The sequence below is a fragment of the Haemorhous mexicanus genome, chromosome Z (assembly GCF_027477595.1).
Source record: "Haemorhous mexicanus isolate bHaeMex1 chromosome Z, bHaeMex1.pri, whole genome shotgun sequence".
Lineage (NCBI taxonomy): Eukaryota > Metazoa > Chordata > Aves > Passeriformes > Fringillidae > Haemorhous > Haemorhous mexicanus.
Window position 1 is genome coordinate 6,471,552 of NC_082381.1, and position 17,795 is coordinate 6,489,346.

Sequence of the window (17,795 nt, forward strand, 5' to 3'; positions counted from 1 at the left end):
GCTTAGACAACTTCCAATACTGGAAAAAAATGTGAAGCCTTTGTCATCTTATTTCAAGGATATTTAGGGTCTTACACAACTTAATACAAAATACAGGAAAAAAAAATAAAAAGAAAGGGTATGCAACTATATAGTAGTTCAGACTTCCTGTTCAGCCCATCTCTGGGTTTAAGGAAGGGCATTTTATGTGCATAATTTTGAATTCAAAACCAAGATATTTGGGTAGGAGGTAGCTGGATGCTTAACTGTAAAGACAAAGTCACTGCTGTGAAGTGAAATGTGCCCCCTGTTTTCCTTTGCCTTTTCTCACCCCAGGCAATTCTGACCCAAGGGCCCCAAAATTAAAAGAGGGCTCAAAAATAGAACTGAATCAAGTGCAGGCAGCTGCAAGAGTGAGCCCCACGGACTCCCACAGCTCAAAGCCAGAAATTGCTTGGTGGGTTATCTGCTGCTAGGTAAAGCTTGTAATTTGTGTGTTGCTGTAGTCAGCTCAGCGGGATTTTGGGACAAACAGCTGCCTTATGCTACATATAGCTTGGAACTTTGTGGCTTTTACAGAACTCGCCATTCAGTGGTGAAAAGGGATCTGTAAAAGAGAGGGAAGGTCTGGGACTCTGAACTTGGGGTCCATGGGCAAGCTCCTCTGCAGGGTAAAACAATATCTGACCTTTCAGGCTGGGTTTGTGAGCAGAAGGAGTTGTGTGACTCTTTTTATTAGAGCAGAAGTAATGACTTCCACCACCTTTCAGACTTGGGGGTGAGTCTGCAGCTTCTGCTTTTTCTCAGTGGCTTTCTCCAGCTACAGTTGAATGTGACGAAAATAGGAGAGACGTGAAACAAAGGGAAACTTCACAGCTAAAATAAAACTCAAGAAAAGGAGCTTGTCTTCTTGTCACTCCACTGCAATGTGGAACCTATTTGAGAAATGGTGAAGCTATTTTTAAAGGCTACCTTTGAAAAAGAAAGGGATGACATTGAAATAAGGAATGACAGTGATATACCCTGGCCCTGCAGCCTAGGCTAGGGAGGATTATTGGAGTAGGTAAATAGATTGTGAAATCTATGAGTAATATTTCTCTGTTGAAATATTCTGGCTTTCTGATAAGATGTTTCCAGTTTAAAAGCTTCAGCTGCCAAAAGCTGTACATTTCTACTGGGGAAAATATTCTGACTGGCTCTTGTGCTAAAGTATATGTTTGATTTTCTGCCCCTTCTATAAGGGACATAAAGACAGTTTGTCATCCTTAAATCCTAAATTTCTCTCTTTCCCTACTTTAGCCACATGTTTCCTAAAAAAGCCCTTGAGAGTGGAGGCTTTGCCTGCATGGAGGGAGTTGACAGAGGGAAATATTAAGATGCCAAGCTGGAGAAAATGGCTTTAAATTAAGATTGTTGGGAGAGGGGAACCTAAATCAAACAGACTCCTGTCGGTTTGATGTGTCCAGAGATTGGAGAGGCACTGCAGGACAGCAGGAGAGCACCTGAAGAGCAGCACAAAAGAATTCCAGCCAGTGCAGACAGCAAATCACTTCATGGGGAGCCAAACTAAAATGCCTCTGCATAAACAGACACAGCTCAGGGAACAGAAACTGGAGTTAGAGAGGCTGTGATCAGCATCATATGGCTGGATTGTTGGATAAGGAAGGGTAAGGGATCTCCAGGAAGGACAGGGATGAGGAGGGGGTGTCTCCCTCCAGACCAGCTGGACTGGGGATGAATGAGGAGCCAAGCCAGAGCTGATCAAGGTCAGGATTGAAGGAGGGTGAGGGACAGGTGAGGCTGCAGTGGGGTCTGCCACAGGCCTCTCCACCAGCAGCCAGCAGATGAGACCCACTCTGGACAAAAATCAGGAGCCTCATGTTCATGTTCATGGGGAGCTCCAACCACCCTGGTGTCTGTTGGATGGGCAGCAGAACAGGACATAAATGAACCAGGAGATTCCTGGAATGTTCTTGTCCTGGCTTGACTGTATGGTGCTTGTCTCTCCAGTCATCTGTTCTGGTTTTGCTGAATAATAAGTTTTGCACCTTTAAGACTTGTTCCAAGAGTGAAGGGGGAGAGAAGAAGCATGGAGTTTCTTTTCAGAAACTGCACTCACTCCTCCACATTCCTGCTCCTGGACTGTGATGTCTGCAAATGGACAGACAGCAGGACAGAGCCCTCGTTTGCTTTTGGTTAGTTTGAGCTAGCTGAGGCAAAGAAGTTCCCAGGACTGTGGGGTTTTTTTCCCCCTTTTCTTTGGACCTGTTTAGACCTTCTCCAGACTGAACACCACAAGAGCACCGGCAGCTCACACCTGTGACCCACCGGGCCGGGCCTGGGCCGCGGCATTTCCAGCACCGCAGGGACTGGTAAGGGACTGAGTGAGCTGAGCTACAGCCCACGGAGGGGACTTTCTGAGTTTGTCTCTCTTTTGGAGCAGCAAGAGGTTTTATTGTTTAATATTGTTTAGGTTTTATTGCTTAAACAACAGTTTTTTCCACTTTTCTCCAACTGAGGTGTTTTCTCCCAAAGCGGTTGGGAGAGGGGCCGATGTAACCTGATTTCTAGAGGATCCCCTTTGGGGGTTCTCTCCCACATTTGCCCTCAACCAGGACAGTGCTGAAGACAATTTCCCTCTCCACCTGACAGAGGAAACAAGGAGACCTGCTGTGTGCTGGGCCTTGGTGAGCGTGAGGCCAGTGGGGAATGTGAAGCTCAAGAGGAGCATTGGCTGTAGTGGGTGTGAAATTCTACGAATCTGTAAAAGGCTGGACTTCAAATTCCAGCCAAATTCCAATTCCAAATTCAAATTGGGGCAGTGCAGATGGTCTGCAGCAAACTCTCTGCCCTGGACTTCAGGAGAGCAGCTTTTGGCCTCTTCAGGGATCTGTTTGGTACAGTCCCATGGCATGAAGCCCTGAGCAGGGATGACAGCCCAAGAATAGAGGTTGATATTCAAGGATCTACTCTGAGCTCAGGAGCAATGCAGCCCAGTGAAGAGGAAGGCAAGCAAAAATCCCAGGAGAACTGTGTGGATGAACAAGGAGCTCCTGGACAAACTCAAGCACAAAAATGAAGTCTGCAGAGGGTGGAAACAAGGGCAGGTAGCCTGCGAGGGCACAGAAAAGTTGTTTGAGGAGCCAGGGATCAGGTTAGGAAAGCTGCCCAATGACTTCAAGTGCAACAAGGAAAGCTTTTCTCAGTGAAAAAGGGAAGACTTGGGAAAATCTGGGCCCTCATGAGATAAAAAGGGAGAACTAGTTATCTGGGACATGGAAAAGGCTGAGGTACTCAATGATTTTTTTAACCTGTCTTCACCAGGAAGTGTTCCAATCACATCACCTGAGTCTCAGAACTCAAAGGCAGGAACTGGGAGGATGAGAAGCCACCAACTGTAGGAAAAGATCAGGTTTGAAACCATTTAAGGAACATGAGGATGACTGGAAGTCCATTGGAACTGGTGAGATGTGTTCACAGGTTCTCAGGAAACCAGCAGGTGTAAGGGCTAAGCCACCATCCATGATATTTGAGAAACCATGATGAAAGAAAAACTGGTGAAGGAAACTGGTGAAGCTCTCACCAGCTGGAAAAGGGGGAGAAAACCCCCCATTTATTAAAAAGGGAAATATGGAGGACCCAAGGAGCTACAGGTCAGTCAGTCTCATCTCAGGAGCAGATCCTCCTGCAAACTGTGCTAAGACACATGAAAAATGAGAGGAGAGGAGAGGAGAGGAGAGGAGAGGAGAGGAGAGGAGAGGAGAGGAGAGGAGAGGAGAGGAGAGGAGAGGAGAGGAGAGGAGAGGAGAGGAGAGGAGAGGAGAGGAGAGGAGAGGAGAGGAGAGGAGAGGAGAGGAGAGGAGAGGAGAGGAGAGGAGAGGAGAGGAGAGGAGAGGAGAGGAGAGGAGAGGAGAGGAGAGGAGAGGAGAGGAGAGGAGAGGAGAGGAGAGGAGAGGAGAGGAGAGGAGAGGAGAGGAGAGGAGAGGAGAGGAGAGGAGAGGAGAGGAGAGGAGAGGAGAGGAGAGGAGAGGAGAGGAGAGGAGAGGAGAGGAGAGGAGAGGAGAGGAGAGGAGAGGAGAGGAGAGGAGAGGAGAGGAGAGGAGAGGAGAGGAGAGGAGAGGAGAGGAGAGGAGAGGAGAGGAGAGGAGAGGAGAGGAGAGGAGAGGAGAGGAGAGGAGAGGAGAGGAGAGGAGAGGAGAGGAGAGGAGAGGAGAGCTGGTGAGGGGCTTTCCATGAGGGTACGCAGTGATAGAACAAGGGGTCATGACTTTCAACTGAGAGTAGATTCAGGTTCCATTATAGAAAGAAATTCTTTACTGTGATGGTCAGGAGGCACCACAGCAGAGAAGCTGTGGATGCCCCATCCCTGGAAGGAAATGAGGCCAGGTTCTGTGAGCCTTCCATTGAAGGAAAACTGGATGCTCACAGCTTCTTTGAGTTTAAAGCACAAAAAAAAAAAAAAAAAACCCAAAATAAAACAGAAGGAGAACATACGTTTCTGACTTGCTTATAGCTCCATAGTATTTCATTAACATTCCCCAAAGCTGAGTGAAGTAATTAGCAGCAGAGTAAGACATACAGTCCAGAAAAGCATTCAGTGTGTGTATAGAAATGACAAAGGAGGGGGCTGAGCCATTGCCCTCTGAAGGGACTGAACCCACTGCTTCAGTGGGGCTGCTGCACTCACTCTCTCCCTGCTCTCACGCCCTGGTGCCTTGTGTTCTTGTCCAAAAAACACAACTTTCAGCGAAAGTAACATTCAGGGAGGCAGAATGGAAGACAATTTCAACAGTTCAGGATCAATATTGCAAAAGGATGGTAAAGTGACCATGGATAGGCATGATGACAAAGGACAATACTTGTCCTGCTCCTTGTATTTCAGTCCATAGTGCAGCATTTCTCTCTCAGGCTGCTTGAGACTTTCATTTCTGTCGTGCCATTAGGGAGAAGATAGGTTGAAGGACATTGGTGAGCTGTAATCTCAAAATGTTCCCTGGCTATCAAGTAGTGGGACCCATCTTTTCAAATTCATGATTGTGTGGGAAACATATCCCACTGCACTCGTGTGGCTCAGACACAGTGTCTGCTTCACGTTTGTAAGAATATTAATTTGCAAATAAGAGTAATTCTCTTAAATAATGAGGAAAATTGGACTGGAGCTCACAAAAAAAAACCCAAAAGAGTAGCATTAATAAAGCAAAAGGTTTCCAAGTGCCTGGATAGGAAGTAAGGTGCAAATCATCAGGAACTGGACACCTCATATCTTCTGAAGGTTCCATCAAAAAGGATGCACAGATCAGTGAGGCGGGCCAATAAAGCTTTAGGGTTTTCTAAGCATGGCAAAAGGAGGGAGTGAGAAAGAGGTTTTGCCTTCCTGAGCTTGCAGCTCTTCAGCAGAGAAGACTGTAGCTAATCAAGGAGTCCCTAGGAGGCAGATATAAAATCCAGATTCTTCGGTTTCACCCCAGCATATCCAACACCCATCCACAGTCATAGACGAGGGGCAGTGTACATCATGCTACTCTTATAACTCAGATATGGAACAATGTTTATAAGCTAGGACTAGATGTCAAGCCTCTGAAGAATTCCCAAGTACTCAGATTCGGGAGAAGGGGGAGGGAACGTCGATCAGCTGCACACAAACTGTCGCTGCCCGCCGTGCAGCACATAAAGAATCTTTGCAAGTGCTCTAAATCCTCCTTGAGAGACGTGAACATAAAACCCAAAATGTGTTCCATATGTCCCAGTGTCCGGTTGCTGCCCCAGTTCCAGCTGAAAGCACAAAACATAGCAACCTTTATATTGATGCTAAACACATTGCATCACTCCCAGCGCTGATATGTTTTAACGCTAATACAATTAAACTTGCTTCAGCATAATCCTGGTAAGATAAACAGTGTTGCTGTCACAATAAACCCCTGTCTCTCAGCAGTGGAATGGAAGAAAGATGTGCTATCCAAAGCAGTGTGAGCAGTGCTGGGAGGATTCACTCTCTTTCGCTGTTTCTGAGGAGTGTGGTGCAGATTGGAGAGCTGATGTAAGAAAAGACGTTTGTGCCTTCTGCACTGACTAAGGGTGACAGGCTGAAAACTGCACTCAGGATCCTTGAATTAAAAAAGAATTCTGTGTCTGAAGCATGCTTTCAGATCACACTTGCAATTTGTAAAAACACAGACTGGTGCTCTGGAAGAAAATGTCTTTTTCTCTCGAAGTCCACTAGCATTCTCTTTTTCATAAAGGACTAAAACTCTGATATCTGAGGGAGAAAGTGAAGTTTGCAGTGGCAATTGGGTGTTACTCTCCTTCCTGCATTTTTTAAGTATCCTAACAGCCTGATCACTTGTATGATGTCTTCCATCTCATATCTGATGGCATTTCAAGGATCTGATGGATGCATTATTAAAGTGGCTCGTTTCAAAATACACAAAAGCAAGATCTAACCACCTTCAAAAAAACCCCTGAGACAAAACCACATTTCATGCATGTTCCACCTTTATGTTGAAAGGAGATAAGAAGGGGTAAAGTGACGTGCCAAGTCTGGCTGCAGATATTTCCAACAACTAAGTTCCTGTTGTCAGAGAAGGGAAACAGGAATGCAGGAGAAAGAAACCTGGCCAGAAATGTTGTTTCACAGCAGGCATCATTCACTAAACACCACTGATTGCTCCATGACACTAAGGTCATCCAGCAATAAGAAGAAGCTAGGTGAAGGCATCTCAAAAGACCAAAGGAATGGTAAGAAATGTAATATTTCTTACTGAAATGTGAAAAATGTGCTGTTTGAAGGAGCTGAGGGTAGAATTTATATCACAGCAACGATGTGGAGCAGCATTCCCCTGCATGACCAAGTTCTAACACCCTGGAAAGGCAAAAAACTTTGGTGGCCCTCAAAAAAAAAAAGGTTTTGTGATGCAAGACAAATGCTGCCAGCCTCTTCAGTTCTCCAACTATAATGTGAGGGACCACTGTCCTTTAGAGCAGAAAATCTTGCAGCCAAGGAAAAGCAGCTGCATAAAATTTCATCTGACATCCAAACCCATCCTTCTGAAATAGTAATGGATCTATATTTTTGTTTAATTAGTAAGCAGAGATGGTGGCTCAGGCCTGCAGCATAAATGGGTCCCCATATCTCACATCCCAGCAGCCAGGCATTGCTGTTCACTGCCCCAGTATTAACTGTGACTACTGAGATACTAAAAGGGCCAACCTGGGAACTCCTACAAGTCCAGAGTAAGGAAAAAGGTCAATAAATCTCTTTGCCTATTTTGGGTGGTAGATCCTCCTTATGTATTTGCAGCTTCAGATGTCTTACTTTTTTTCTGTGGGAGCTGGGTTTTTTTTTTTAATTTTTGGGGTTTTTTTTTGGGGGGGGGGTTTCTTTTTTTGTTTTGGTTTTGTTTTGGTTTGGGGTTTTTTGTTTTGATTTGGGTTGGTTTTGTTGTTGTCGTTTTTGTTTTTGTGGGGTTTTTGTTGGTGGTTTTTTTTTTTTGGGGGGGGGGGTGGTTCCAGAAAGCCTCAGCTGGAACATCTCAGGAGTTAAAAATCCAAGGTAACAGCATGTCCTTTTAAAGGATGGGTGTATGTAAAAAAATTCGGTATGCTCTCCAGCTGCACTCCCTGCCATTCCCAGACTCTTTCCTGCATTCTGTCCCAGAATGGGAGGGAGTTACACCTGTGCTTCCCCAGCCGGGGTGGTGTGGTAACAAGAACAGCTTTGCAGGACTAGTAGTCAAAGTAGATGAGTTCACTGGAATTTTATGGACTAGCTTGGAAGGGCAGGTCTTGGGCAGAGAGCTTAGGGCAACACTGTCTTACATTAATTGACAAAACAAAAGGAAAAAAAGAAAATCAGGCAAAAAATTATTATGCTCATACAGGTTTTGTGGGCTTTTGTTGGATTCTCTTCCAGATGTGGCTTATTTCTCATGAAAGCTGGTTCCCAGGCACCTCACCCTTCTGGAAGTAGAGTTTGGAGGTTTCTTTTGTAAGCACTTTGAAAGTATGGACCCACTTCCAAAGAGTGGCATAGCATCTCTCTGAAAAAAGACCTTCACAAGAATTGTGTTACTATTTTTATAGAGGTGGTTGTAATCTTGCAGAGGATATAAATTATTTCTTTGGTCAAACAACAAAGCCTACAATGATAATTTGCTGAGGATAACTTGCTGGCTTGTATCTGGAGCCCAGCCACTTCTCAGGGACCCTGAGTATCTCCCCAGCAGCACTTGGTGGTCACTTCCTTTCCCTGCTCACAACCAAAGCTACTGAAACACTGGCAGAAAGATTAAGAGATGGTTTATATCTCCAAATGTCTCATTGCAAGCTCACCTGGACCATGGGAAAATGCTCTAGAGCCAGAGGCTGCATTTTGCTCTTGCCCAACAGCTTTATCTCCATCATTTATTGGGGTTTTTTAAGTGTCAGGACCCCATTCCTAAGGTCAGCACAGGTGGCAAAAGAGCATGTGACACCTGCATCACATTCACATGTCCTGAACAAAAACCTGCTCCGCCAAGGCACGAGGAGGTGTGTGACTTTTTGGGGAAGTTTTGTTTTGAAAGGAGTTAGGTAAGACATGAGAAATATCATCAAAGAAGGTCTCTTCATTCTTTATTCACCTCTTCCTTCCTTACACTCGTGTCAGGGCAGATGACTGATAGGAAGGCAGTGTTTACTTTAAATATTTTTAGCTGCACATAGCTCCAGAGGTCCAGTGAAACCTTTTAAATCAGTGCTGAGGTGACAGGAGACAAGACAGGGTCCCACTCCTTGATGCTCCAGGACGAAGTAATTGTGCTTTCCTCACTGCTCTCACCTGAAAAGTAGAGTCAGGCATAATTAACCTCTTTTGTTAAATGAAATGAGGCAAATTAAAAGCACCAAGAGGCAGGCTGGCCTTACTACAGCTCCTTACAGAACCAGGGGGTTCAGTGTCGCTGCTGGAGTGGTTTCAGAGCCGCAGGCTGTAGAAAATGCCACGTGCCAACTGGGATGCATTTCAGCTCCTGTTGTGCTGCAGCTCTGCCAAAGAGAAACTTGTCTACAGCCCGTGACTGGCTCATCTGCTGGCTGCCAGGGTGGCAGCAGCAGCCCTGGCCACCCAGCATGAAAATTGCATTCCACGGGCAAACACAGCATGAGAATTCCCTTCAGCGACCCTCTCACCGAGCTGCTGCCCAAAAACCGAGCCAGTGAGGCAGGGTCTGGGCTATGGGAAACCCCCGTGGAGCTGCTGGTTACCCAGTGGGGTGCTGGAGGAGGGAGATGTGTCTGCTGAGAGGTTTTGCCCCAGGTGAACAGCTCCAGCATGAGGAACCAGGTCCCCGTGCTAACAAGCTGCAAATGTGTTTCACCAGCACTTCCCCAAGGGATGCCAGGAGGAGGCTGGGAACAGGTCCAGGCACAGGCAGATAAAGAAGTGTGTTATGGCTTTGTCTCCTATCCGTTTTCCAAATCTAGTACTAGTTTCTTAATTTTGTCCTGTAGCGGGTTAAAACTTGTTTTATTTTCCCCCTCCTTGCTTGCTGTGCAGACTGATTGCAGGGTGACAAGGCAATGCTGGAGGTTCTCTGCTCTCCAGAGAGTAGCAAGGGCTGTATTTTAGGGCACCCAAGCTTTAACTTGAAGCTCTGAGGATGAGGAGTGGAGAATAAATGGTTCAGGGGTTACTGAGGGCCCACAGGATGCAGGGGGAAGATGAAATCAAGGTTTGTAGACCTTGAGAAATCTACAAACCTTCTTTCCGTGGAGAAAGAAACCACTGTAGTCAGAGAAAAATTCTGTTCAGGAGAACCAAAGGTTTGTCATCTATACACAGGTAAGCTCTGTCCCATATATATTAGAGGAGAAAATTCTTTTAATACGCTTTAAAGAGGAAGGAAAAGCACAGAGGAGAGGCACAGAGACAGTGTTAAACACAGCTTTGTCACAGCAGTGATGGCCTAATGCTAAAAAGGTGGCAAGGTCACAGTGCTAGCTCAGTTTTTAGTCAAACAGATGCTGCTGCTGCCCTGTGTGAGGTCAGGGGCCTGTAGGTGCCACCCAGACATCAGCCCTCAGTGTGACTTGCCTAATTTTGTGTCTGTATAATTGATCTCTGTCCCAAATGCTGATACTTTTCATTTGCTGAGAGGCTGATGTAATTGCAGTGATTCTCAGTGCAAGTCCCTTGGTTTTCTACTTGGAACAAAGGCATCTTAACAGACCAGCTGGTACGTGATTGAATAATCTCTAACTCTTAGTTCACATCTGTGGAATGTGGGGCTGGTAGCTCTTGGTCTTTGACACCACTGCAGTGAACTTAGTGATGCTCAAGTGTTGCTTTTTCCTCTGGTCATGGACACATCCACATTCTGTGCTGACTTAGGTAGAAAACCTGAACTGCAGGTGGAAAACAGAACTGCAGCTTTCCCTTCTCAGCATTTAAGCCTGAAACAACAGCAGGACCAGCTTTTCTCTCATAGCAACTCACCTCAGAGAAGTTCTTATTTTTTTCAATAAGTTTTCTTTCCATTCCCATTCCAAGAGAGGAAGTGAAGAGGCGTACCAAAATAATTACAGAAAGCCTAACCAAGCCTTCTATTCCCCCTTCCCCTCCACAAAAACCACAGTGTGTCCAGTGGTGTCCAGATCAATCCAGATGGGACCCAGACTGCCTTTGACAGCTTGGCTTTGTTGGCTGGAAGATTCAGCTCTGGATTGCTCCCTAAATGGAGCAAGAACAGCACCTTCTGTGCTGTTAGACCAAAAAGGGCAGCTCACAATAGCAATCACTGAGAGTGGCTGACAAGGAGGGCGAGATTCTGGTTTATTCTACCCAATTTCTGGGTATAGGATCGGAAAAAAAAAAAAAGGTAAGGACTTGCAAACTATTCTGAGGCTTTTCAGGAGACCTAGCCTCTCATCTCATCTCATCTCATCTCATCTCATCTCATCTCATCTCATCTCATCTCATCTCATCTCATCTCATCTCAATCTCAATCTCAATCTCAAACTCAATCTCATCTCAATCTCATCTCACCCTCTCATCTCTGTAGCTTTGCACCCTCTTGATTGGTCACTGTTTTGACTGCAATTTTTGTGTGAATGGGCTTTTTTTTGTTGTTGTTTTTAATTTTACTCTTTGTATAAACAGTAGGTCTTCAATGATTTTTGTTGCCTGAAAGTGCTACTGGCACTTTGAGACTAAAAATAGGCACCAATTATCCTTCAGAGAACAGCTTCTGCAGAAAAGAGGGAATTCTCTCTCAAGTACAGCCCTTTTTCCTCAGTGGTTTATCACTGATCCCCATGGCAGCTTCCTCTGCTGTATCTGAATGGGAAACCCTTTCCTGATTCTCTTAAAAATTCACAGTCCTGTTGATGTTAAACTGCCTCATTATTGCTGGGTGTTTGGTATTTAAATTTCCAATGCTGGCACAACAGTGGAAAGCATGAAAATTACCTTCTGATGCCAGAAAGTAAACAATTTGATTTGTCCGGTCTTAAAATCAAATTGGAGGAATCAGACTGTTTCTGAATTGCTTTCTTCAGGAAAAGCCTCTGTTTTTGTTCGCCTTGTGAAAGTATCTCATGATCCAACCATGTATGCAGACAGCACAGGAAGCTGTTCAAGGAAAGAACGAAAGTGTCAGTCCTGTCACAAATGGTTTTAATATTCTGGGCTACTTCTGTTTTGCCCTTCTGGCAGGTGGTCTCCCCCCTGAAAGCACTTTTCCCAGGTTGTTGCTACATGATGAGGCCAAGAGCTGCCAAATCCTTCCTCCTGTGTGCTGTGAATGGAGAGGGACACTCAGTTTTCAGCCTGGGGGTCTAAGGATTGTGGAAAATTAAACAACATTCCTGAGTGACACCAACAGGTTCACCATTCTCTGGGAAAAGAGGAATACTCTCAAATGCAAACCAAAAGGAGGGATTGACCTAGGAGGAGAGAGTTATTGCAATAGCAGGGTAAAGAAAGCCAAGGAAAGCATTAAATTCAGGACTATCCAACTGAGATATTGCAACAGCTGCCTAGGAGAAGGTTTGCCTGCCAGAGTTTGCACCAACATTTGTGGTGCCAGTTCAAAGCCTGCTGCAGAAAATGGGTGCTGGGGAAGGGGAGCAGGGAGACTTTTACAGGGTTTTTGTCATACATCTGCTATGCCAGTACCGACAGTCACAGTTTGGCAAGAGAGGCTCAGAGAGAAATTAATCCACTCAACCTGTCACTTAAAGGATTTTACAGTGATCTCAGTATCCAAACACCACCAGGGCATTTGGTCTGCACCACTGACAATGCTGCAGAAGCTGCACCCACCCAATCTCACATGAGCATTTCACATGATTAAAGAGAGGTTGGTCTGGGTGTCTCAGATCCAAACCAACCCTGGAAATCAGACTATCACCACTGCTAGCTCAGGACATCCTTCTTTTGTCCAACTGGGTCTGGAATGATGTCTGGAATAGCTATTTTATAGCCTCTCTGGATGAGCTGTTCCCGTGCTGCACCATCTTTCTGGTGAAAAATTATTTTCTGTCATGGGGAGAATGTGGCACCAGCAAGGGGCTGGGAGGGTTTTGAGCCTTAAATCTCAGAGAAACTATGCAAAAAATAAAACTCACAGAAACTATGTGGGTACTCACAGAAAATATGCAAAAAAAATTCTTAAATTGAAATTTTATGGTATAAGCTTAATTTTAAGATAGATAAAGAAAAGAATATGTTGACAAATGTATTTATTGCCGTGTCCTGTCGCAGTAAGAATCATTTTTAGATCATTCACTGATTTGACAAAAAAAACCAACAAACCAAACCAAACAAAAAAAAAAACCCCAAAAAACAAAAAACCCAAATAACAAAACAAAGAAAACAAAAAAAGCAAAAAAAAAAAAAAAGCCAAAAAACCCAAACAAAACAAAACAAACAAACAAAAAAAGCCAAAAAAGCAACCAAACTCAGAAAATAAAATGAGCACCCTAAAGCATAATATTTTATCTGTCAGCTGAAATGCATATACATCCAAAGTCCAAATTAGGAGTCTTGAGCAGTAAGACATTTCAAGGCAGTGATGCATCAGAACTCTCTCTGGAAATACCCTCACAGCCAAGAATTCCACTACTTTAGGAAACACCCACATCTCAAGGCCTCAGACATTTATTTTGAATACATATAATTTATTGGCCCATCATTGTTAATAACATTTTTATTTATTTACCTAAGATGATAACAGTGACTAAGGCCCCTCGTTAGGAACAGAGCTCAGTAATACTTTACAGCTATAGAAAGGGAGATAATGTTTGTTTCAAAGAGTTTTGATATAAAGTAACAAGAGTCTTAGAGCTACACCCAGCAATGGAAAAGGGCCAACAGGTCTGGGTGGAAGAAATTATGACTACTCTGGAAGATCAAGAGGCAGCAATCATGTTCTTTAACCCACCAGATGCATGTGTGCCTTGCTGGATTGAAGTTTTATTAACACATCAGCAGAGGTGTATTTTCTCAAATATATCAGTTATCAATGTGCTCAGTATCAATCTGAGATGCAGACACACTTTAGCTTAGCAGCTTCTTTTCAAAGAATGAGGGAATCCTCGTGCTTAATGCAAAAGTAGTTCTTTGATGCTGCTGAATGAAGTTTGTTCTGTAAATGGGCACAGGATCACAGCTCAGGTGTGCAGTGTTGGCACTATGACCACAAGAGCAAAATATAATTTCCTCAGGACCTACATCTGTTAATGTGTTAAATATAGGTATTCCTATATATAATATTCTGGGCTACTTCATATAGTCATATATAGTCATATATGAATATTCATATACTGGTATTCATATTTTCATCACCAAGGATGCTAAGGCATAACTGCTGAATTTTTTGGGAGACTGAAAACTGACTATTTTTTTCTTCATGGTTAAGGTATAGCACACAGCTGCTTGTTGCACATGGAAATTGTGGGTCCGGTTACCAAGCCTATTGTCTGATTTCGTTGTAGACCTAAAATCAAACTCAAATTGACAGCAAATGTAGCAAGCCAAGGGTCTGTGTCCAGCCTGGTATCCTGCCTGTGAGCCTAAGAGAGCATGAAAGAACAGGTTATCACTTGGCAGGCAACTTTATAATAATATTTATATTAAACAAATAGCTGTGATTATGGTGCTGTTTCATCCATGATGATTTTTTTTAAACTCAAATTTATCTGGGCTGCTTTTTTTTTTTCCTTATTTTTTAATCCCCAGCAGTATCATCCTTAATATCTACACTAACCATTTGCAAAGAGTTCAGCAGTTTACTTTGAGGTATTGAAGGAGAAACACCTCCCATTTTTCTTTGCAGTGGTGCTACAAATATCATCTCACAACAACATCTCCAAACTATTTGTTTGGAGAGGAAGCATCCATTTCTACCCTTTCCACACCAGTCATGTTTTTTCACACCTGCTGCTTGCTTTTTTTTGTCAGCTGAAGAATAAGCTGGTTTATCCCTGTAAGGGATGCCATGCCAGACCTTTGAACATTTTACTTCCTTGGGATTCATCCAAATTCTTTCAAATTCTTTCCCAGAATTAAAGCAATAATAATTAACTATGATGACAGCAATTTCTACAGATACAGCAGGCCCTAAATAAGGTAATCAGGAGTGAAACTTAAGAGATAAAGGACAGTTTTTCATCAGCTCTCTTCTAAACCAGATTGTGGTGGCTGGGTGATGTTTCTGTGCTTGTTTACATTGCAATTTTTCTCCTCAGGGGCTAGGCTTTAATTCCTCACTATAAAGAGACTTTGCTTAAAGTATTCAGTCTTGGTCTCTCCTGAAGGATGTATTTCATCACATGACAATAATATGACATAATAATTTCATTGTATGACAATAATAACTGACATAAGTAAGGTTAACACACCTTCTGGCAACCAAAATTTAAGATCTGAGGGCAGCTCTGAGGCTTGACACTGGAAACCTCCCTGGTCTGATAAACAATTTGCACTCTCTACAGGGTGAGGGGTGGTTAGGCAATGATGATCTGCAGGAAGCAGCACAGAGAATTGATCTGTCCAGGAGGGATCTGTGTGCTGGGTGCTGTTCCTTCACCAAAAATCTGGCCCTGGACCAGCTCTCAACACCCTCCTTGTGTTGAGGGAGCTTGATTCAGAGTGGCAACCCTAAAATGCTTTATTTCCACCTAAAAACCCACGGCAAGCAGCAACCATCCAGCTGCATTTTACTCTGGGCAGATTGAAAAGTCTGCAAATTTGCAGACTGAAAAACCAACGTGCCTGGAGGACGATGTAGAGAATTCTGAGATCTGTCATTTTTCCCATTTCAGGCATTTCATCTCTCCTGAGTGTTAGGAGCTGGTGGTGGTGGGGCATGGATCTGCACAGGCACATTCCCATTTGGCTCCTGGGCCCTTCTGTGTGGCAGCTGGGGGTCCTGAGCCAGCAGACAGCCCCAAGGGCACAGACAGATACCATCCGTCTGCCACGGTGACAGATGGAAAGGAAAGCTCCACAAAGTGCTGCAGTTTGAGGCTTGGCTTTGCTGGGTCTGTGAAACTATATGCTTTTCACCAGGTCTCTGTTTACATTGCTGAGGTTTTTGCTCTGCTCTGGCCTGCTGCTCCAGACAGAAGTTGTGTCATCACGCCCTTTACAGCTGTTGCATCTGTCATAATGCAACAAAAAGTATTTTATCCTCATTCCCTTTTTTTCTTCTTCTTTTTTTTTTTTTTAAGTACAGCCAAAAAGGAAAAAAAAAAAAGAATTAATTAAATAAATAAATGAACAAAAATTGTTATGCTCCATTTGGTATTGCAGAGACATGTATTGTTTGGAGCTCTGGTGGTGTAAATGTGGCCTTTTGGACTCTTCCAGCTTTCACTCTGGGCAGGATTACTCAGTTTCTGCTTTTCTGAGAATGGCCTCCATGCTCCACTCAAGGAAGGTTCTCTGTTCAAGTGGGAACTTAGATTTACCATGGATTTAGGTTTGGAAGTTCCTGTAAGTATAAAAATATATATTAATACACACACACACACATACACACATATATATGCACAGACACACTACAAAGGATTCATAAGCCAAATAATTGTGTCTTTCTCACCTTGCTTACTTTAAAATTTGTGATCAACTGATGGGAAAAAAAAATTACAGTTTTATTTTCTGTAAAGAGAAGAAGCTTGCTGATGATGGGATGCTATAAGCACTGAGAGTGTCCGTTTAAGACTGGGTAGAAATATTTTCCTACAGATCGAATTCCCCTGGATAAAGCTCAGTTCTGGAGGGGTGTTTTTCAAACTGAGTTCAGCATCCTGGAATTGGGTGGTGAGGGAAACAGAAGGGAGGAGAGAAAGAGAAAGTGATAAGGCAGTTAATTAAACAATTATTCCAATGAGGCCAGCACGGTAATGAGTTCCAGATGTTTGGGATTCCATGGACAGTCTCTGAGCCGGAGAAGCAAGGGTGGGTTTAAATACATTTGTTTACTTCTCCCACCCTAAGCCTGACTACTGCTTTCTCTAAAAGCCAACAAAGAACAGGCCCACCCTAAAATGCCTCTGAGACTTCACTCCAAATTTTGCTCTGACTTTCTAGCCCGTGAAGGCACTGACAATAATTCAGGTATATGATGGCAAAATTAAAAACACAGCCTGGCCTTTGCTCTGCAAGTAGTTTGTTCACAATTAAACAATAAATGAGCATATGAGGCTATACTGACTGCTACCAGGGCCAGATTCTGGTCTTGGAACCTCTGATGAGCAGGTGCAAATCCAAAGCAGAACAAGATGATGAGGAAAATTGCAGCAGACTTGTCTGACTAATGGATTTACTCAAGGTGGACATCATAAGAATAAGAATTTTGGCTGCCTACCTGACTAATTTAAAATTTCCCACTTTATAAAGGTGCAGCTTCTGCAGCCTCTCTGTCAGACACACAAGGTGCACTGCCTTTAGAATTCTGCTTTCAATCCTGCTACTCCAGAGCAATGAAAAATCCCAGAACATGTTCATGGCTTATGTAGACTGAGCAAGGTGATTCTCAATGGCTTATTTCTCTCTTGGAAGACACCACTCTGTTGACAGCAAAATATTTTGCATTGTTTTAACTTGAGAAAGAAATCTGTTATTGTAAATTTTTTGACTTTTTTTTTTTTGTAGTTTGTTTTGGTTTGGTTTTTCTTTTGTGTGTTTGTTTTATTTGCTTTGGTGTTTGGTTTTTTTTTTTTTTTTTTTTTTTTTTTTGTTGGTTGGTTGCTTGTTTTTGTTGTTGTTGTTGTCTGGGGGTGGTTTTTTTTTTGTTTCTTTTTTTTTTTGTTGGGAATGTGTTCTATTGTTGCTTTAGCCTGCAACAAGCTCTCCTGAGCACCACACCATGAGTGAAATTATCTTTGAGGCACATCCACTGATCTGTGCTGCCTTCTTTGGAGAGCATTTTATACCAGGTGTTTGCAGAGGTTGGCACCAAAGCTTCTCAAAGGTCCCAAGCTGTGCCCAGCCTCACACAGAACTGTCAGTAAATTCCAGTAAAGATAAGGCAGATTTCCCAAAAGGTGAATATGGTACCTCCCTGAGCTCCAGGAACCTCAGCAGAACTTCCAGAGGGTCTGTCCCATCACCTCCCCAGGCACAGAGGGGAATTCAGCTGGGTGTTCCCAGGCTGTTCTTTTCCACCCTTTTTGAAGGCAGGTCCAATATTTCCCTTTTTTCCAGCCACCTGGGGTCTCGCCTGACTGCCAGGACTTTTCCAGTGTCATGGACAGTGGCTTGGCAGCTCCCCCAGCCAATTCCCTGGGCAGCCTGGGCTCCATCCCATCAGGTCCCACAGAGCTGAGCACTTCCA